This window comes from Acromyrmex echinatior, chromosome 16 (assembly GCF_024713525.1).
Source record: "Acromyrmex echinatior isolate Ae372 chromosome 16, ASM2471352v2, whole genome shotgun sequence".
Lineage (NCBI taxonomy): Eukaryota > Metazoa > Arthropoda > Insecta > Hymenoptera > Formicidae > Acromyrmex > Acromyrmex echinatior.
The window spans coordinates 3,989,439-4,013,678 of NC_141867.1; the positions used below are offsets into that span (position 1 = coordinate 3,989,439).

Below are 24,240 nucleotides of genomic sequence, written 5' to 3' on the forward strand. Positions count from 1 at the left end.
TTCTTCGAAAATAAGTATAAAGGGATACAAATGAAAAGCACAGACAATAAGAACAGATTTCAACATATCTAAAACCAATGTGGTGTACAGGTTTCTGATGTTGAAATCTATTCCCTGTTCCTTGCATGTGCTTTTCGGTTTCCAGTAAACACCATCTAACAGTAACATAACAATGATGTTATGTTACTGTTAGTTGATGTTTACTGGGTTGTGTTTTAGGCTTAACGATCATTATTGCGCGCCTGTGGCCTGTGGTACTCGAATATGAGCTCACCGAAATTACATCAGTGATCTAACTCTTGATTACAAGAGACTTACCCACGGTTGCTCCGCCGTTGCCTGATGCCATTCCAGTCCTCCTCCTCCTCCACTTTCGATTCACAAAGTAAGGTTACCCGCTCACGTACCACACGACTTTTCACGGTCCTCCCGTTTATCGTTCGTGACCGCTAATCGCGACGAGCACATCATCAAATCACAACAAAGGAACAAAAACGTGTAGAAATCTCGCTTATGCTAACCACCCGACAGTCCCGACACTCCCGTAATGGTTTAACGACGCGAAATCGTGAACTATGATCAAATCTGAGATGGCGGAGATGGAAATGAAAATTTGTAGAACGCGTTGCCAACTTCACGCGACAGGCACGACTACCGTTGCGTCGCGGGGATGCTAGACCTGTTGCTCCGTCTGTACTTTCGTCCACTCTCGCATTTCGTCGAGAAAATTCACGTTCGCGACAACGATTATATCGTATTGCGGCATAAAGCTCGATCTACATAAACTACCCATGCTATTTTAATTGCAATAGATTACACTTTAAGTATTGGTACAGAATAATCGCGATTAGAGCTTCGTCATACGTACTGTGATCGTGTTTCGAAAATACGACGCAGGCGATACGCTGCCAGCTCGCTCGAGTATCGGCGTAGGAATGTCTGGTAAAGCTGTGACGTGTTGCACGTAAGACGCAGCACGCCGTTAGCGAAATACGCAGTGCGAAATAGTCCCTAAATAATTCCAAAGCCGCATACCAACCGATCCGTTGACTTCAAAATTGCAAACATATTGCCTGGAAAATTATAAAACAATATATATCGAATATTTTATGCTTTGCATTTCAGATTAGATAATTTTAGATAATTCAGATTAGATAATAACTAATAAATCGTTACCGAACATTCAAAATATGTTTTTTCTTCGTGTCGTGAACTGTTAGCATCACTTAACATTTAATTCCGTAGAATAAGACTGTTTCGAAAGTTATATTCCCTTGTTACAGTCGAACGATAGGAGAATGCTTGAGCTGTGTTCGCGTTTTGAAAAATAATACGTAAGCGATGCGTCGCTGCCGGCTTGCCCGAGTGTTGTCGTGCGAATGGTAATGACTGGTACGGTGACCTCGCAGGAATGCGGGCGCCCGCCGCACCCCTTCCCCTTATGACGCGCTATGTGTCTGTAAAGAAATTCGAAAGTCGCATATGTTGACTTAAAAATTGTGAAACATATTATCTGGAAAATTATAAAACAAAATATATCGAATATTTTATTTCTTGTATTTCAGATAATTTTAACTAATAGATTGTTACCGAATATTCTCGAAGTATGTTTCTTTCTTTGTGAACTTGCCAGCATTAAAATTCTATAAAATGAAAATGGTTTGAAAATTTAATGGATTGTTATTTAAATCTTAATGCGAATGTTGAAATTTGATGTATTCTGATATTGAAAACTTTGTAAAGAGTTGATTTCAATTAGGTATATCATTTCAAAAGAGAGAAAATTACTAGATTCAATATTTAGAAGAAAAAATAGCCAATATTTTAATGGAAATGTATATTAATAATTAGTATACTTTTCCGTTAAAGAGTTAATTTTTTCTTTAATTATTAAAACTAGTAATTTTCTTTCTTTTTAAATGATATAATTTAAATCAACCCTTTACAAAGTTTTCAATTAAAAAAAAATTAAACAATTCGTAGGCGAATTAAAGCATACTATCAGAATACATCAAATTTCAACATTCGCATTAAGATTTAACAATCCATTAAACTTTCAAACCATTTTCATTCTATACAATTTTAAGTGATGTTGGCAAGTTCACAAAGAAAGAAAGATACTTTGAGAATATTCGGTAACAATCTATAGTTAAAATTATCTAATCTGAAATACAAGAAATAAAATATTCGATATATTTTGTTTTATAATTTTCCAGACAATATGTTTCACAATTTTTAAGTCAACATATGCGGCTTTCTTTACGGACACATCGCGCGTCATAAGGGGAAGGGGTGCGGCGGGCGTCCGCATTCCTGCGCGAGGTCACCGTACCAGTCACTACCATTCGCACGACAACACTCGGGCAAGCCGGCAGCGACGCATCGCTTACGTATTATTTTTCAAAACGCGATCACAGCTCGAGCATTCCCCTATAATTCGACTATAACAAGGAAATACAACTTTCGAAACAGTCTTATTCTACGGAATTAAATGTTAAGTGATGCTAACAGTTCACGACACGAAGAAAAAACATATTTTGAATGTTCGGTAACGATTTATTAGTTGAAATTATCTAATCTGAAATGCAAAGCATAAAATATTCGATATATATTGTTTTATAATTTTCCAGGCAATATGTTTGCAATTTTGAAGTCAACGGATCGGTTGGTATGCGGCTTTGGAAATTATTTAGGGACTATTTCGTACTGCGTACTTCGCGCTTACTTACGGCGCGCTGCGTCTTACGTGCAACACGTCACAGCTTTACCAGACATTCCTGCGCCAACACTCGAGCGAGTCGGCAGCGGCGTATCGTCTGCGTCGTATTTTCGAAACGCGATCACAGTACGTATAACGAAGCTCTAATCGCGATTACTCTGTACCAATAAAGTACTTAAAGTGTCTATTGCAATTAAAATATGTTTGGGTAGTTTATGTAGATCGAGCTTTATGCCGTAGTACGAGATAATCGTCGTCGCGAATGTGAATTTCCTCGACGAAGTGCGAGAGTGGACGAAAGTACAGGCGGAGCAACAGGTCTAGCATCCCCGCGACGCAACGGTAGTCGTGCCTGTCGCGTGAAGTTGGCAATGCGTTCTACAAATTTTCATTTCTATCTCCGCCATCTCAGATTTGATCACAGTTCGCGATATGGCGTCGTTAAACCATTACGGGAGTGTCGAGACTGTCGGTGATTAGCATGAGCGAGATTTCCACCTTGTTCCTTTGTTGTTATTTCATGATGTGCTCGTCGCGATTAGTCACGGACGATAAACAGGAGTGCCGTGTAATGTGTTATATGATAGTAGTACGTGAGTGATAGCGGCTGACCGTACTTCGTGAATCGAAAGTGGAGGAGGAGGAGGTCTGGGATGGCATCAAGCAACGACGGAACCGTGGGTAAGTCTCTTGCAATCAAGGATTAGATCACTGATATAATTTCGTTGAGGTCAAATTTGAGTACCATAAGCCACAGACGTGCAATAATAATGATTGTTAAGCCTGAAACCCAACCTACTAAATACTAATTAACAGTAAATACTAATTAACAGTACTTAATCAGTACATCATTGTTATATTACTGTTAGATGATTTGGAAATAAAAAAGCAATAGGAACAGAGAATAACAGATTTCAACATCAGAAGCCTGTACATCACATTGAATGATTTTTGATAGGTTGAAATCTGTTACTACCTGTTCGTATTGTGTTTTTCATTTGTATCCCTTTATATTTATTTTCAAAGGAATAACTCTCGATGTTTGATGTAAAGTTCTTTATCGCATATTTAAGCATTGCAAATTGAGCTCGATGAAATTGTATCGATGTTAGGCTTTGTTATACGAATTACCTTCTTATTTTGTACTCTATCGTATGTATTATTTATAGTTTTTACTTCTCTTTATCTAATTTGATTGTTTGTTTATGTGATGCCTTATTTTAGTTTAATTTGTATAATATTTTATATAGAAGGTTTTTCTTAATTTTATTAAAATACTCAAAATATGTGATAGAATATTAATAATACATTTATGTATTATTTATTAATGTTTGAATGTTGGAAATTAAAAAGATATTTATAATATATTTGATGTAAAATATTTAAAAATATTGAAGTCTGATTTGAAATTATTTCTACAATAGGAGAGAATTGATTTATCTAATTTTATACAAATTAATATCTAAAAGAATCATTTTCCGAAAACAATATAATCTTTTATTTTTGACTTATTTGTTGAAGAAAAGCAAATAAAAAGTTTAATATTTGTTTTTTTTTATGTGTAGTATTTATTTTTTTGAATATTTTTTGTAACCCTGCTTTTTAATATTTGAATACATTTATGTTTTGCAGATGAATATTATAACTTTCGCTGCGCATAGGTGTGGTGAGTCTTAAATTATTTCAATTTTTAGGTAATGAATTTGTGAAAAAAAACACAATCCGACATATGTAATAGTCTTTTCCCGTTGGTTACAAATAATAAAGATTAATGTTTTTAATGATAAGTTGTGATGCAACCTTTTCGGATGCAAGCTTTTCGTTACATTTGCTGAAGAAGATTCCAAAGAGGACTCCAGCGAGTGGAAATGTTCAAAATAAAGAAGACATTTTATCGGTAGAATATTCGGAAATTTTATTATTTCAAGATCTTATGCTTTATCACCTGTGTTTGACTCTCATTAGTCTTGATGTACGTTAGTTATGTTTATATTTTACTCTAAAAACTTACAAATTTTTGAGACCTTTAGCTAAATAATAATTATAAAAATAAGAATAATGTGTATTCAAATATTAAATAGAGCTTAAGAATGAATATAAAATATATTAATATTGTATTTTTAGTATCATTAAAAACTTTAATCTTTATTATTTGTAATCAATGGGAAAAGATTATTACATATGTCGGGTTGTGTTTTTTTTCACAAATTCATTACTTAAAAATTAAAATAATTTAAGACTCACCACACCGATGCGCAGCAGCGAAAGTTATAATATTCATCTGTAAAACATAAATGTATTCAAATATTAAAAAGCAGGGTCATACAAAATATCCAAAAAAATAAATACTACACATAAAAAAAAATAAATATTAAACTTTTTATTTGCTTTTCTTCAACAAATAAGCCAGTCAAAAATAAAAGATTATATTGTTTTCGGAAAATGATTCTTTCAGATATTAATTTGTATAAAATTAGATAAATCAATCCTCTCCTATTGTAGAAATAATTTCAAACCAGACTTTAATATTTTTAAATATTTTACATCAAATATATTATAAATATCTTTTTAAAGATCTTTCGCCTTATCACTTGCGTTTGACTCTCATTAGCCTTGATGTACGTTAGTTATGTTTATGTTTTAAAAATTAGTCCTATATAACAATTGGTTTTTTCTCAATTTTTAGAGTAAGAGAATATTATAGAAATAATTATAATATTGCACAAATTCATTGCCTTGGAATGGATGAATTGTGTTGCAGATTAGTGCAGATTTAATTTAAAAGGATTTATAATCACTTGTTTTTTCCTATGTGTCTGGCAAGTAATGCAATACGATACTCGCACAAGTAAAGCTCATAAATAAATATCGTAACTCAATAAATAATTAAATAAATTTTATTTAATTAAATAAATCTTATAAATGCACATTATAATCAATCACCAATTATCCTTACATAATTAATTTATCATTATCCGGTTTAATCATTTATTGCATATTTTGGAACAACAGGATTTTATTATGTAACAAATTAAAAATAATATGTCAACTAAAAAAATATATATATATACTAAAAATAATATCAATATTATAATTTTACTCAAAAATATAAATTGGAATATATAACACATAAATCCTGTTTATTATCGAAAATTCTAAAGAATAAATCAATCTATAACAATCGACTAATTACACTGTTGTGTAAAAAATTATAATATGAAGCTCTGTTGGTGTTGCCTTTTATTTTTTGCTCGTTAGTACCTTTGCTTTCTTTTTATATACGTTGTAGCTTTTCGATCTTTGTCACCAAATTCGATTTTGTAGTTCATATATTATTTCATACTGGAGACCGAGGGCCATGTTCAAATCGATTTGAAAAAGCGATTTGCAACACGACATTCGAATCCAAGCATAGCTGATGAAACAGATCTATATCTTGTCGTATTGATACCCAATAAGTAAGCAATCGTACGGAATCCATTGGGAGTAATGGCTGTCGTCGACTGTTGTCTCGGTACGTTGTCCACAGAACGTTTAATCAACGCGCGTTAATTATTTGCGGAGTACTTGCACTTAGCGTCTTGCTACGATCGCACTTAGAAAGATAATGCCTGCAACAGTCCGTTGGCGTATGTATAAAAATCCACGGCGTACTGTCGCTTGTTGCCGTAGAAAATATTTGATGAGAAATATTCAACACATCATACGAAGAAAATACGAATTAAAATTTTATTTTTGAAATAGAAATTAAATTTCTATTCTTTTTTTCTTTCTCTCTTTGTCCTCACATCTTGAATCGATTTCAATGAACGTTTTAGTTATCATTACAATACTTTGCACGTTGCTTTTTCAAGTTTGTTGATGTCATTGCAACTAACGATTATTTTATTCAATTAACACAGGAATAATCACCTGAGGGTATATATTTTTATGCCCCAGCAGTGAGAAAAAAATGTGATTCACTGTACAATGTTTTTTATAGGAATATTGTTTAATTCTTTCTTTTTCTTCTTTCTTTTTCAATAACTATTTTTAACGAATCTTTAAATATGCAATTTCATTGAAAACATACAATAAGAATGTGTTATGATAATTAAAGTCTTAATTTTTTAGAAAGAAATACTCTTTCTGTCACAGTAAGTTATTCAGTTTAATATTTATTTGGTTTCTATACTTTTTTTCAAAAAATTGTAAGTAATCCATATCTATGTATATTATCCTTAAATATTAATAAATCAGAAAGCAATTAATATAAAATATATTAACAGTATCTCTCTCTCTCTCTCTCTCTCTCTCTCTCTCTCTCTCTCTCTCTCTCTCATTTACATAAAAAAATCAGGTAATAACTTTCGGATTAATTTTACTTAATTAAACTTAACGACGGAAGATCATAGGATTCATCTTCATCCTAATCCCAACATGAATGTATTACAATTTTATTCAAATACACCTATTATATATTCTGTGTATGGACTCTACTTAAATTATTAGAGATGTATCTGATATTTCTTTGTACATTAAACTGATTAATGTAATATTGATGTAATTTATCATAAAATTTTCAGATTTCTTTGTATTGGAATCCAGATTTCAAATGTGACACAGTCTAATTTTAATATTTATCGGTGCAGAGATATCCAAATTGACTTAATATGATTCTCTCTCTCTCTCTCTCTCTCTCTCTCTCTCTCTCTCTCTCTCTCTCTCTCTCTCTCTCGCTCTCTCTTTCATGGCAAGTTAATTATTAATAAAATAATGTTTCAAATAAAATGTAATTTTGAATAACTTTATACAAACAGCAACTTTTTCTAAAATTTAAAATATTTTTAAAATGTGGAATTACTAATTGTAAGCTTTGATAATTGCAATTTATGTACCTATTGAAATATTAGTTATTATACATTGGTTTTGATTGTCGATTTTTACACTGACTATTTTAAACAGCCTCAAGCATCTCTTTTTTTCTTTTTTTTTTGACAATCTAACAATACATGTAAAATATATCATAGAATTTCTCGAAATTGAAATCGAAAGCATATCTCAACAATCTTGGCAAATATTGACAATTCCAAGAGCAATGGTTAAAATTGTTTGAAATGAGACCATTTATATTCCGTTTTCTTTCTTCTGTTAAAAATATTGTCTCGCAGAAAGATATATAAACCTGATAAAACCTTTATTGAGTCTGCACGTGGACGTACGCGAAACAAGAGAAGCGAGAATCGAGACGTGAAGACGAGGTCAAGCAATCACTCGCAGTAACCGCTTAAAGACATTTTCATTTTGACGATACAAACGAAGAAGTTTTATAATGGACCGGATTGAGAGAGAAAAGAGAGAAATGACGAGAATTAACGGCGGCCAGACGTTCATTGTACGATCGCTCGACGCCATGTTTCCTCTAATTGATTTCTTACTTGGCGACGAAACTTTTCGATTGGACTTCCGGAAAATTTCGTGAGAGTGCGACGGAATTCGAACGTTACGACGTTTAACTGTTCACAAATCGTGAAAGTAAAGTTCTGAATATTTCATTCTTTTTATAGGTTTATCGTCCTATTACAGAACAGAACTTTAGCCATCGTCTAGTAATGATGATAATAAATTCAACAGCGATTAGTTCAATTTTTTGTAAAAAATTATTTTGGATTGAAATTATAAACAATTTTTGTGAGATATCGCAGTTATTTAAAGAATATATTAACAGTAATTAGAATTTTTAAAATTTTCTTTGTTCATATATGTATTGTTCAAATCAACAATCATTAAGTACAAGTAAAGCTTTTAATTAACTGTTAATTTTGATTTGCAATGTGGCATATACCACATCAATATCAATTTTAATTATTCAGCGTCATTGTTACACTTCTATTTCCATTTCCAATATCTAAACAATGTCATTATACATTATACATTATAAATAACAGTATGAATTTCATTAGTGAATTTCATTTACAAAGTCCTACATAATTTATTTAGACTAAAAGTCTATTCATAAATGTCCAAATATATCGGATGCATCCATAATATTTAGACCAAATTTATAGCCGTAAATAATTTTCAATCTTTGATTGAGAGTATAATTAATTACAGGTTTATATTTGAATTAATATTTCACAGATTTCTGTTTTACGAATATGTATTCGAAAAATCTGTTATTATTGACGATTCATAGTCTATCTTTAATTATTAGCTTAAATAAATAATCACAGATTCTTCAAATAGCGTTGACCATAATTAATGAGAGCTTATCTATTTGATATTTCGTTTCACTTCAGAGGGAGAGGAAGAGGGAAAGAGAGAGAGAGAGAGAGAGAGAGAGAGAGAGATGTAGTAATTATTTCAAAAACATTTATTTAAAATATAATTATTAAATAATTTATTACGGGTGATTACAATCATTATATAATTGAAGATGTGTTAGAAAAAGAAAACAATAACATGTGGTTAAATGCTTGTAAAACGCTTCAAATATCTATAATTTATCATCCAAATAAATACAATATAATGATTAAAATATATTCATCAATCTGAGATTATTGAAATCACAAGCAATTTATAAATCAACGTTTCACGAATTAAAGAATATTTGAAGACTACAAATTCTTATATAGTTAAATATAAATTAACGAGTAATCGGAGATTTATAAAACTGTGATTATTTTTCAAATAATAATCGATTTTAAATATTAGTCTCAACATCCAAATTAATCAAGAAACACATGACAAATTTTTCGTAAAATGCATAGTATATTTGAGTCATTTTTGCACGATACGCAAGTTCATTGAACATTCTGAAGCTATGTCACCATAAAGTTCCCGACGCACAAACTCGTAAGCCATCAGTCGGATTAGACGAGACTGAAATCTAACACCGGCTAATACCACCCCGACGATCTCTGACAACGTGACTGAATTTCAGTGTGATTTTCAGATTGGATCACGCAAGTGTTACTATACATGTATCGCATGTAGGTATTGCGACAACAATAACGCATACAAATAGTTTTTCGTATTTGCATAGACATGAATATCCGATGAGCATTAAGTCTGTAAAATAGACAATTTTTTATTATCTAAGAAATGTAGGTATATTATAACATATAACGTTTAAAAATCTTGCACTTATGTTTTTTTTTAATTACTACTAAAAAAAACTGTGATAACTCGGTCTCTCCTATAAAGTGATAAAATAATATTCTTAATAATAAAAGAAAATTTTATGAAATAAACACATTTAACATTAATAAAATATCATCAAGAGGATCTCATCTAATCTCTTCTCCTTTCATCTATTTCTCTTTTTCCTTTACTATTCCATTTCCTTAAAAATGTCAATTAATTTAAATAACTCTCCGACAGATATTAAAATATATTTCCATCGCGAAAGAAGCGGAAGTTGCTCACTGCTTCTTCCTCGAGAAATCAGTTGAAAGTTCCTCGGTAGTCTTTTCCCGAGGGGAGTTTTCTATATCGAACCCTACCCATACTTCAGTAATCAATCGTACTTAGCATCTTTCTCGACCTAAATGGGGTCGGAATTATCAGTCCAAGGTAAAATCATACTATTCGAATTTTCTTCGTCGTTCCTGCTTTTCCTCGCAGTTATCTTCATTTTCACCGATTCGTCCTACGCATCTCCATTTTGCGCAGGAAAATGGTTTTATTAATAATGTAAAGCCGATGCAAAAACAGACAACGTATAGTCGTACTTTTGCTAAAGGAAATCGGCTCTCTTCTATTAATCCGGGAATAAAATAATATTAAATTATATTACGCTCTCTTCAGGCATTAAATTAAGCCTTGGCAGTTATCCGCATATTCATGGCGAATATGGCATCTAATATAGAAGTGAATTTCACACTTTATCAAGGGGATTGAAGATATACCTTTTATAGGACATTATAAGTAGTACGATGATATGCGGTATCAGCGTCATTAATTAACTTTCATTTCCCGCATGATCAACATGTCCCGAGTAACACATATGCGCAAATACTTGGATGAAAATAAGGTAGTAGCCGCGTTCCGACTATATTTTGGTTGGTATGCTACGGGATTTCTGTGTCGAGACGGAGATTGATGAGAGGATATAAATACCGGCGAAGCATATTATTGCACGGGTGCGAGAATGCTGTCGCGGAATGGTTTTATGTGTGCGGAATTATTCGATTCACATTCGTAGCCGTACGATGTATTCCACAGTATAAATCAACAAAATGAGACCGCGGCGTGAAGCGAAAACCTGATCGATACGCGTAAATGAAGATCGTGTCAATTAAAACAAAGCAAAATAGAGATCCATGTCGCCCCGCGTTTTTGAATTTTCCTTTGGTACTTCGCTCTTCTATTATCACCAGTGAAAGAGAAACGATGACTCCGATTACACATACGTGCGTTTACGAAAGCCCCGATTACGTGCATATACGAAGATATGCGATTACAAAGTGCAAAAGGAATTCAAAATGGGAATCTTTGAAAAACAGTAAGAGGTGTACGATCATAGAGGAAACATGAAATGTGGTTGCATAAAGAAGCGTTAATGCCATGTTCGCGATATTATTTGCTTTGTTCTTTGCGCTGTCAAGAATAAATCCGTTGAAATAAAAAAAAGATTTTTTACACAATTAATTTTTATGTGCAAGTTGATATTGTACATTATTATTATGTTATGTAAAGGATATATTAATATGTAATATTAAATTAATATTTTAATTAAATTATTAATTACATATATTAATATCAGTAACCTTTTATATTATCATTTGCAAATAAATTATTAATTAAAAAGCCGCTTTTAATCAAAATTGTATTAAAGCTATTTAAAATCGTTATATTCGAGAAATTTTCGCAGGAGATTAGCGAAAAACCACAAATAGTTATAAATGTCTATATAATTAACTAAATTTTATCTTTGAATTAATTTACAAATTTATGTCCTCACTAATAAACTTATTTGAAAAATAAATATAATTAAAGTATATATAGTTAAAATATAATAATCATATAATACTGCTCGAATTGTACCAACGTATATATGTAATTTGAAAATAAAATTTCACATTGTTAAATCTGTAGTGTCAAATTTAACTTAATGCGAGTCGCTACTGCTCCTCAATCTTTATATCGTTGTTTTATACTAAAACAGTAGTTATATTTGATTGTATAATGTCAAATTGACACGATATACTTAAATTTAATTATCGTTTTAGTAAAAAGTACCGATATATTTAGTAGAAGCAGAGGAGACTTACATTAGGTTAAATTTGACACTACAGAGGAGAGAATTTTCTTTTAAAATTTACCTTGAAAATATAGTAGTTGTGCTACAATACAATATTTTAAAGATTTTTACCATGCATTTCAGTAAAATTAATCAAACTTATTTTATACTTTATTGTAGTTTTATTAATGAATGAAAAAGATTTATATTAAAATTCTTAAGAAAATTTATAAGAAGAAAATTTATAAGAAACTGTGGAACTAAAAATATTACTGAAACTGTTATTATTTCTTTCATATTAATGTCATGTTAACTTCACGGATAAAAATAGGATCCGTGAAGTTAGCATGACATTCTATTAATAAAAATAAAATAATGACAGTTTTAATAACACTTTTCATAATTTCACTACAGTTTCTTATCAAAATAAAAAAAGTTCAGATTTTTTGTACTGAAAATGCAAAATTTAAAATATGGTAATTTCGCGAATCTACGTTGACATTTCCCCTCTAAAATACAAGAAAAAAATGTTTTCACTTCTGACTACAGTTAAAAATATAAAATTTTCTTAATACGAATAAACGTTTTTCACGAATTGATATTAAAGGAAAGGCCCCTATTATAAGATATCGAGTTCATTTTGGGTAAATGCTAGAAATTTATGGGCAGAATTTAAAAAAATAATAGGTTATTTTGAAGGAAATTTAGTAAGCTTTAAGATAAAATTATGTTATGTAAAATTTAATTCAAATTTTATTTTTTTTATAAATTAAAAAAATGTAAAAAAGTGAGCAAATCGCAAAGTCAAAAAAATTGTGCTCCTAATATGAGATGTTCCGAGAAATCGATAATAAAACACAAAGTACATCAGTATATTGCAATTAAAAAACTTTATTTAATGTTTCTAAAATACAAATAAATACAGCCAGTGCGCGTACAAAATAAGTATGTATGCGATGTATTGTATTTAGCTGACTCGTCTTCAAGTAATTGGAATCAAGCATCGTAAAAATGGGCACTCGATGTTTATTCTGATTGTCCTTTTTATTATTGTACAATAACTTTATACTTCAGCAAGGATTTTCACTATGACATAGGAATAGGTTATTTCATATTAGAAATACTCTGGGTATCTCATATTACGATTTTCACTTATTGCTTTACGATCATCAAATCTAATTTCTGTAATTAAGCAATTCAACACATCACGTATTTTTCTATTAGTACAATCTTACTCTATCTCACCACATGAAGAATTTATTGCCAAATATTTATTTATTACATAATAAACAAGGTTTAAAAGCTCATCAATGAAACTTGAAGATATTCAAATTCTAAAATCTTTTTTTGCTACGACTACATGATCTATTAATGAATTTTCCACTAAATAGTTTTCAATCTAAAAATAATAAATTCATGATGGAAATAAATAGCGTTTATTAGTTTAGCGGAAACATCGCTATCTCATATTAGGCGCCTATCTCATAATAGAGAGCTTTCCTTTATAATTATTAATTTAATCTTTTAAGAAGTTAAAATATTAAGATATATTCGATTGATCGATGATATAAAAAAAATTATTTTTGTATTATGGAGAGACCGTCATTTTCAGCGACAATTTTTTCGAACGGTTTATCTTCGTTTACTGTCAAACTTTCAAACTTCAGAGACCACTACATCCCACTAGCTTGCTCGCCATTTTACTCTTCTAAAATCTCGAGTTTCCGGATGCGACTGACAGAAACATTGCCGCCATTATGTGGAGGTGCGGTGCAATTCCCAAGGTGCATCGTACGTGTCCGTGAATCCACGCGGAGTCCACTTTTTCGTTCCAAAAAGTTCAACGTGTTACGCGGTTTTACGTGTCGTTTCTCAAGATACGAACGACGCAAACATTTGTTTTTCCATTTCCAGCCTGTGCCTTCGTCGAACAGTATATCGTTCGTGTGGTTTAAACCGCGAGAACCAATAAGAAATGTCCGGCAAACGGAATTTATGGTCGTCGAGGAGAAGAAGTCCCGTTCCACTTTGAGAAATACCACTTGCTAAAGAGTATTTCCGCTTGTATATAGCGTCAACAAAACTTAAGCTACGACACGTAATCTTATCACGATTTTCAAAATTACTACATCGCGATTATCGTGCAAAACCGCCTGTAAAATTTTGACGAAATATCTGTTTTCCGTGCTGTATGTTATTCGAATTGAAGCTGTGAAAGTCCATGAAAAAAAATACCTCGTATCTATACATAGTAAATGCCTACTTATTATGCATTAAAGTAATGTGTTCAAATAAGTGATTTTGCGATTACTCTTAACGATGTCCGTACACATAAATCTCATTGATGCGCAGTGAGAGTATGTGCAACGATGTTTGTAGAACAATTATTGGCATTGCATTAATCGCAAGCAAACAATTCGCGAGATTTCAACGGCATTATGCATTCCATTGCAAGGTACATACAAACGGCGACCAATGGCCGGCTCACCATACGCTGACTCTATCTACTTAATAACCGAACTTGGATAATACCCGATTAATAAAGCAATAAATAGATGTTTCACTATATTAGAATAACCTTTTTGTTTTTATATTGACACGGTATTCTATATTTTTTCATATTTAATCTAAAAACAACAAATTATTTTGATTTTTTTACACTCTCTCAGGGAGAAATAAAAGATGTCTGCATTAAATTTTTTATATCTGTTAAAATGTTTAAACATGCACGGAAAGAATAGTTTTTGCTGGAACATAAAAAAAAATTTAGTTACTAATTTGAAAATAATTTTATTGAATCATTAAGATAATTATGTTAAACGTTGATGATAATGTTGTAAAAAGTTTTAACATTCTGACCACCAGTTTAAGTATCCTACATACAATAATTATTTTAATACCAATCAAAGTTATCTTTAAATCTGTACTTAATTAAATTTTTAGATACTTTAGCAAAATACTTTTTTCTGTATGTCTTTGTTAAATTAAACTCTAGATATATTGTTATTCATTTTTATGCAGTTTATATTTATACTCGGATACGACAATTCTTTTGCATCGCTTACTGTATTTTTATTTCTAATAAAAAATTGATGATATATTTAGAATCAATTATTTCAATTGAGGTCACGTCATAGTTGAAACTATAATTTCCCGTTTGTTTGCACCTCGTTACTGATTTCCGTAATTTTCGAATAGATCTAACTGGTCTCTCGGACCGTCCATTAATGGCAGAAAATGGAGACGTAGACACGTACGTAGATTAAAATGCGACGGGCTCTATGTGTTTGTTCTAACAGCTGTTCTCAGGGGCCCGGTAATGGCACGGGTGAGACCGGTGCTTTGGTGCCGTAAAATTTTCTACCCACGAAAACAAAAGAGTGAAACGTTTTCCATCTTTTAAACAACGGCGCGAACTAGTCGATAGAGTGTAATATACTATGAAGATAAAATAAAATATAAGACATTATCACGCTGAGCTGAAGGAATTTATACACCTCCAACATTTTATATGTTTACCAACATGCATTTCGACGTTACGTTACGGAAATCTCGTATTTATTATCATGACACATAATGTTCCATCTCGAAAGATTATCTTCAAATCTAATTCTTTCTGTATGTTTTTCTTCATATATATGTATTCTTATATTCTTCTCTAAGAGATTTATCATTATATAATTTAAAAATAACGAATCAATTTTCGATTCGCTCAATCTTGTACTGAAAAATTAATGGATTGATGTCAGAGCAGTAATCTTGTTAAATTTTCTGCACTTATTAATATAATTCTGGATAAGTTTACTGTATTAAATTTTTAATGTATTATTAATTTAATTTCAATTGATATATCGCTCTTTTACTTCAAAAGTAATACAATTCAAAAGATTAAATTTCCTAGAAGAAAGTTGAGACTATTATTAATTTGACAGAAAATTATTAACTATAATAATTAAATAATATCGGAAAAAAAATATATTGGACATATAATAATATTAAATTGATATATAAATTGATGTCATATTTTTGTTATTTTTACTTCACAATTTAAAAAAAAGTTTTTTTGAGTTGTAACAATTTTGTTGATTTTTTAAAAAATTATCTTTTTTGAGTTGTGACGATTTTGACGACTTTTGAAGATAAGTTAGTTCATTTTTTATAATGTTTACTTAATTCATTTATAGAAATAACTTGAAAATCACGCTTTTTAAGCTGAGTCATTTTTAAAGTAAAAAAATATACGTATATTATAGGATTATGCCGTATACATTCAAGATTACATTCACATAAAATTTTTACTTATTTACATTAAATTTACACAAATCTTTTTTATGTAGACAATACAAACAATGTAAAATACGTGAATTATTATAAATTGGTTAATACAATAAGAACAAAATAATTACATTTTATGATTGTTAATATATCTGACTTTAGTATTAATGAATGAAATGTCAATGATATATCGAGCGCGATGAACTTTGTATCGTTATTGCCACCAAATTTCATTAGCAATAACGCAGCAATTCGTGCTGACAAGTATCGGTACAAACCCTCGTTAACAATACCGGATTCAACAGCGGGCGTGCGCATGTAAGGTAACCAGTTAGCAGTACGTTATGCTAATGAGATTGGAGTTTATACAAGATTTGCTTTGTTAGCCGCCACGCTCGTCCATAGCCCGATAGTTTCGTGGGACTTCTTGGGAACTGAACGCGTGCATTAATAACGATCTTCATCTCTCTTGGCAACCGTGGCGAGCTGAGTGACGCAAACGTAAGTTATCCGCGTTCTAAAGTACCGCTTAGCACGCTTGGGGGACGGCCCCGCCGCTTTAATCTTTCTTGTTTCCCTACCGCTTGGTAAGGAGCCACGTAAAACTTTCTCCTCGAGAGCAATTTTTTTCCCGTGGCTGAACTTCATCGATCTAATTATGTCGGCTTTATTTCTGGCCTTTTTATTTTACTATCGATCGTAATTTTTTCATCGTTACAATTTATTATCATTAGACATAGAACGCAAATCGCCGCGAAAAAGATTGAACGCTAGATGGATGCGAGACGCGCAACATAAATAAGGAAAACTCCGTTCGCGAGCCTTCTTCTCACAAAAATCACGTATACGTTCATAGCTAGAGATCCGTACTGCGGCAAACTTGAAAATTCAAAGCACGTTCCATTCGAGTTAACGATATATTCCTCCAAGAATATTCGCAAAAACGATCTCTAAATTTTTGATAAATTTCTCTGTCACCTTAGTTGTTTGATTTAAATGTGTGCATAGAACAGTCTGTTAATATACTTACCATATATACGAACCTATTAAATGAACAAATACGATTCTTGAGCTCCATAATCATAAAGATATTTTTTTACTACAAACAATAATCTAATTCCATTTTGTCTTATAAATTGAACATAATAGCTATATATAAACTCTAAGATATTACGTATTAAAATAATTTTAAAAAAGTAGGAGTGAATATGTAAATCATGACTCAACATTGAAATTTATGATTATACTTTTTCGCCAAGGACGAGATTAATTAGATAATTTTGTCCTTACTAATAAATCACGTGTACATAATGTAATTGTGTGAGGCATGAAACCGGAGATTTTGCACGCAAAATTGTTGGATTTAAAATCTGCATAATACAAAAAGAAAAAAGATAGAAATAGAAAAAGACAATGTCGGGCAAACTCAACTCGCGGTTCGCTCACTATGAAAACATATACACATGCTTACGAACATCATATTTGAAAATTCAAGCCGAATACAAGCGAAAACTGTAATATATTCCTTATGGAAATTCTTTTCTAAGAAAAAGATCAATCCAAAGCTGGCGACGGCATAATATTCTGCTAGCTTGATTTCCATCCTCTCTACGACTACAAGACTTTTCTACTGGACGTGGAATCGAAAAGTGAGCGACGCTGTTACGTAACATACTAAAAGATGATATAGTCATGAAAAAGGTATGAAGAGGAAGATTGAAGAAGAAAAGAAGACTAAAATATATTTCTGATTTCTTTGTTTTCCATGCACAACCGATACAACCGAATATTTTTGTCATTCAAATTCATATTAATCCGGAAGTAGTTAACACAATTTTTTTTTTTGTGAATAACCATCTAGGGTGTTCTTGTACTTTAATTAAAATCGTTTATATTAATAACATATTATGTATTATTAATGATTTTTCGATTTATTAGTATACTTAAAAAAATTATATAGATTTAATCGTAATTTAAAAAAAAGTAAAAAACATAAATATTAAATAAAATAAATAAAAAGTTTATTATATTATTATAGTATTTCTAAAAAATAAAAACTTTAATTAACATAATGCTTTTTATTGCAAGTTTTTTTATGGAATTGCATATTTAAAGACTTGTAAAGAATTATTTTAAAAAGTTATTAAAAAAAAGATGTATTAAACAATCTATACAAAACAATATTTTATAACAAATGACATTTTTTCATTATATAAAAATATCTCAGGTGACTATATATATATATATATCTCTAGGTTAATAGCAATATAACGAAGTTAATTCTTAAATATAAAATTAATTGCGATTTTTATTATTTTTTTTTATTATTATCACTGAAACTAAATACAGAAATTCACTGCAGAATTTTCTACGCTATCAAGATTTTTTTCAATAAGAAATTATTGCTTGCATCTGTAATAATTTATAATTTGCGAAAACATACTATATATATACTTGTAAGTTTTTCTCCTCTTAAAATATTACTAATTGTTCACATATGTTACAATTATTTTTAATCACGTAATTTATATTTTATGCGACTTATTTACTTTTAAATTTACTCGTGCAATTTTACAAACGGATTCCTGACGCTAGAATATTGCAGGATTAGTAGATAAGTTTACGGATCTGTTTTTTAAACTCCCGGGATACCGAGACAAAATGTCTAGGTAATTACGATGGTATTTTTAAACATAGCCCTTCTTTACGAGAAGATGAATTCGCCGTGTAACAACACTGTATTCTCTTGCCGCAACAGTTTGTAAATGTCTATTGCCCGCAAATTCTATTACTTTTCACCCTCAATAATGCCACGCGTAACAATTTGTCGAAAATAACAAGCAAGGATCTAAAATATAAAAGATTAATTTAGACTCGGAGAAATGAGGAACAGCGTTGAGTTAAATTTTTGAAATTATTTAATTATATACTAAAAAAAAAGTTTTAAATTTTATATATTAAAAATAAAATTTATAATAAAAGAATTATACCCAATACATATATGTTTACATTTAGTGAATATTTCGTCAGAGTACTATTCAAACAAATATTTAAAATTCAATAAATTTTATTACACAGTATACAAAATAAGATTAACTTTTAAAGTAAATTATTTATTATAGATGTGAGTTGTAGGCATTTGAGAGCGCGCAAACGCAGTTAGATTTAGTGTATATCTGTTCAATAAAACTGAGTAATAACTTTATATAATATCTTTATTAATACGAATATTTCGACTTTTTTTTTAAATCATCTTCAGTGTATATCACTAATTTTTTATTGAAATACTTCATTACTTGGTGGGTTGAGATGATAGCCAATTTGAGTATTGATAACATCCTTAACTAGCTATATATAACTGTTAAGATCCAACATATCAAGTATAACATTGTAAGACCGCAAATAATGATATTAGGTGTTGGAATTAATTCGTAGCGTTTTTTAATGAAAGAATGTTATTTATTTCACATGAGCATTAAAAAATACATTAATGAAAGTACTTCCCATCACTTGTAAAACGCTACGAATTAATTCCAACACCTAATAATACAAATTTAATAAAGTTCATCTTTAGAATATTACGTTAATTCCTTGTCAAAATGCAAGTCAATATACGCTAAATCTAACTGATGCGTTTGCTCTCAAATGCCTACATCTCACATCTAAATAGTTTTGGATTACGAGAGCTTTTGTCAAATTAAATATTGTATTATGTCAAATTAAATTTGATATTTTTATATTTTTAAAGTAAAGCTTCCTTAAAAGTTAACCTTATATTTACATGTTAACGAATCAAACTTTTGGGCTTTCTCAATGTCGTCGAATTCCGCATGGAGATACGCACCAAGAAGTCGAAAAATGGTAAAAAAAAAGTGACTCGAATAACCGTGATTGAATGACTTTTCCTAAGCCAAGTTGAACGGAAGTTAATATCGAGCAAATTTGATTAAGAAGTTCTGCGTAGGCAGAATCGGTCGTTCGATAAAGAATTTTTTAATCTTTCGGTATACTTTTTTCGTTCATCTTATTATAGATTTCTTTTTTTCAAGATTATGAGCTTCCTTTATGAATCAATGGATACTTTTAAGTAGCATAAGTTTCGCAAATTCTAATATCGACTAAAGCAGTTTAATTCCCCGATAAATTTACGCTTCAGTCTTCCATTAAGTAATAGCTTCGTTAAAAATGAAGAAGAATCGCTTAAGAAGACAAAAGTCTGCAGAATTTTACAACAATTTTCGCATATTAATAAATTGATTTTTTTTAAGATTAACGTAAATTGATTGATGTATGTCGACTAATTGAATACATACAAAACGAGAAGAGCTATTTCTTTTTATTATTGTATTACAAAATTATATTAAAGTAACGTACGTGTTGCAACCATTTACACTACTTCTTTATTTTGCCGCGATGAAATATGTAGAAGTGCTGTTACAGCCGGGCCTAGAAATATTTACCGAGCACATCTTAAAGTTAAACGCTATGGCAACTATTTGTTCTAAAACATTTGATGGAACTTCATGGATTTTTCAGAAATAAGAAACATCCTCTGATCTTTCAATGAATATAAATATATCAATGGAATGCACTTTACAAAATATACAATTTATAAAATGAAGTTGATATTACCCGGCAAACTGATACGCAGTTACTGCTTCCCGTAACATCAAATACACACATTGATTTAAATTAAATGTAAATCAAGGATCATATAAAAAGAGATAGATGGAAACTTTTGATTATGCACAGATAGATAGATAGACATAGAGAAAGAAAGAGAGAAAGAATTCTGTATAATTATATACGCGAAGTAACTTGTACAAGTATGTTCCAGTCTTCGAAAGCAAATGTTTCATTCTTCGAATTTTTTGTCTTACCTCTTAATAATCTACCTTTTGCAAAAGAGAGATGAAGAAAAAGAAAAAAAAAATAATTAAATCTACAAAATTTACTTTGCGAATATTTAATTTACTTATTGTATCTTTACGATTTTTGTCGATATCTCGTAAATATAGTGATCACGTGAATTTCTGACCGACGCAACGTCGGCTTTTAACTTCCTCAGGATTCATTGTATGATCGTAAGCGTTTCTACAGCGTTAAATTAGCTGGGCAGCTTTGAAAAGGTTTGTCGCCTCGGAGCTTACGAAAAATAACCGCGCGTCGGAAAAACCGAATTTTTGCCTCGTTGGTTGTAAATACCCGAGGCGTGCTTCGAGAAGCACTTTTATACGCGCGGCTGTAGCTCGAGAAAATAATGCTTGCGACGTGTTCGAGAAAATTGGCGGGCATAGAAAGGCGGGCGCCAGGAGAGAGGAATTCAAAGGCTTTTTCTTTGGAGGGAGGAAAAAATGCAGAACGAGTCGCACCGTCGAGGGACGCATAAAAGATGCTAATGCGCTACCAAAGTTTTCGCTAGTTATCGTTTTTCCACCATTCTGTGAGGAAGCATAGACTTTTCTAAGAGTTTCTAAGCGAGCAGTGGTGAAGCGTGCCGACTTTTTTTCGGCAGTAGAATAAAACAAGCGAATCCCTTTGCGCTAAACCCAACTGTCTACCATAACTGTCTGTCTACACGCATACTTTATCCACTTTCTTTCACCGTGGCAACCGAACTTGTGACTGAAATACGCAATGTATTCGGGTGTTAAGAATTCTCTTCACGATTTATTTCATTATTGAAACTGCGAACGAAGAGAAATTAACTTTTTAACATTTTCATTTTATTAACAAGTAAATTAACAACATTAAAATGTATGAACGCAATTTTTCTCATTATCTTTTAACATCATTTAATTGAGAATCAAATACGCTTTCGTACTTCATTTGGTTTACAACTATTAATGATTTTCCGCGTAATAAGTACTATTTTTTATTAATAAATAATGATATTGAACGATAGTTAAGTTTAGTAAACTCATAAAGCAATTAATATTTATTTTATGATATTCTATTGGCATTTTCAACTTTTCTAGTGTGTATGTTAATTAAATAATTCTAAAATAAATAATAAATTTTTATTTATTTGTTATTTGTCTTTGTTGAATGAAATGGATATCATGGAACGCGATTTATATACTGTGGAAATATGTACTCTCTAGAAACGTATCCCATTTGAAATACTCGAAGTCGATAGAAAAATCTTTGAGAGTATTTCTAGTCGTGAAACAGTTATTACATAGAGTTTGGGTGACGGATAAGCGAATGTATACTCGAGGCAACACCCACGTACCATATCATCCGTCCCACTGGTATATCGAATATCTCACAGTCAGTAAACACGCGAGATTGCGGAGAGACACATTCGTGTCGCTTGCAAAGACGTCTCAATTCTACTACAGCGAAGAAAACGAGAAGAGAATAGACGTAAGATCTACTGAAATTCATATTCTCCAGCAAATATTTTAGTATCTTCCTGTATCTTCATATTTCACTTGACAACGACTGCTCTTTTTTAATGAAGAGAAACAGAAGTAAATATACTGGATATTAATAAATGGAATTTCGATTTCTCATAATTGAATCCATTCTTTTTAAATCCTATAGAGCTTCAAAGAAATACGTTTTAAACACACACACACACATATAATATATATTAAAATATAAATCTATTAAAATGCATTATATATATTAAACACATCTCTCTATGAGAAAAAATATTATATATTTAATGTTCTTCACATTTTTAATGTTTTCATGAAATCATTAGGAAAAAATGTAAGAATGACATGAATTATTATATCTTCATTTATTAGTCAAAGTTATTTATATTAATAACATTCTCGTCATTAACTAGCGTGATGTGCAGTACATTTAATTAAAGAAAAAAAATTTATCTTTTGGAGCATCAGTATAAAATTTATCTGGTCGTTGACACGAGAATGCAGACAAGTATATCGCACCGCGATATACTTGTTTGCATTTTCGTGTCAATGACCAGATAGAGATCATGTTTTACATAACATTTATTCCTACTACTGCTGTTATAAACCTACTATTCACACTCAAGGGAGTTTAAATTACAAAGTCGAGTTATGACCGACTGGCCGACATATAATCCATTATATAGGTACGTGCGCCGGCATTAACTTCTTCAAATAATAATAATACTCAGTATATCTGCCATCTTTTTGACATCCTGCTTATTTCGAGGGATATAACATTTTTACAGTTACGATTCTTACGCTATGACAATCAATAAAGTATCACAATTTTATTGAGTATACTAACAGAAACTCAGTTAATGGCAACAATTTCTAGTGTCAGTTTTTAATAAGCTTAGTAATTTACACTTATAAATGTTATCGATGATATATTTATAATAAATAAATATTTTTTTATTTAATTTTAATTTATATATAAATATGTCATTTTCGTGTTTAATTTTTAAGTAAATTAAATATATAAGAAAATGTATATTGTTAGAATTTACTTTAAATGAATATTTTTGTCTACTATATTTAGATATTTATTTATTTCTTATAAAAAAAGTTGCTAAGAAATTTAATTAAAAAGTTGTAGGAAAATAGTGCTTAAGTATTCCTTTATCGCAGGAAGATAGATATATGTATAAAACATTTTCACATAAAAATAAGTTATGTTATTTTTATGAAAGATAAAAATAATATCTCATCAAGATAATATAGCTTAAAATATATAGTCGTTTCAAGTAATAATACAATTATTTTTTATACAATTGTGTCAATTCACTGTTATTAAGTTAAATGACACGTAAAGCGCGAACGAAACATAATGGAGTGTCTAATAGAACCGTGTGTTAGATAAGGTTGTCGGGGAAAAATAACGCTGACTAATAAAGAGACATTAAATCGATCTGTGCAAAAAAAATTTCCCTCCCGCCTCTGACACGTCGGAAATAGCCGATGCGACCGAAATGTTCGCTGGCTCGTGAAACGTGCGAACGCGTCGAACCGTTCCGATGACGAATATTTACCGCCATTCGCTTTTCGGTGTCGAGCGTTTATCAAAATTCGACATCTTTCCTGGATTAATGACGTGA

General features: G+C 30.7%; 1 protein-coding gene and 2 long non-coding RNA genes across 8 annotated transcripts in view; all 3 read left to right on the forward strand.

Moving 5' to 3' along the window:
* Dop2R (dopamine D2-like receptor) overlaps positions 1–24,240 on the forward strand; it is a 272,365-nt gene that overhangs the window by 62,433 nt on the left and 185,692 nt on the right. The window lies entirely within an intron of this gene.
* The window catches only part of LOC147907064 (uncharacterized), a 100,890-nt gene continuing 79,009 nt past the window's right edge, over positions 2,360–24,240 (forward strand). Inside the window, exons 1-2 of the long non-coding RNA XR_015547774.1 lie at positions 2,360–2,548; positions 2,631–3,400. This is a non-coding gene — a long non-coding RNA (uncharacterized LOC147907064). The remainder of the gene's footprint in view (positions 2,549–2,630; positions 3,401–24,240) is intronic.
* LOC147907065 (uncharacterized) lies at positions 5,777–20,826 on the forward strand. Its single transcript, XR_015547775.1, has 2 exons — positions 5,777–11,784; positions 11,979–20,826. It is a non-coding gene; the product is annotated as an uncharacterized LOC147907065 (long non-coding RNA).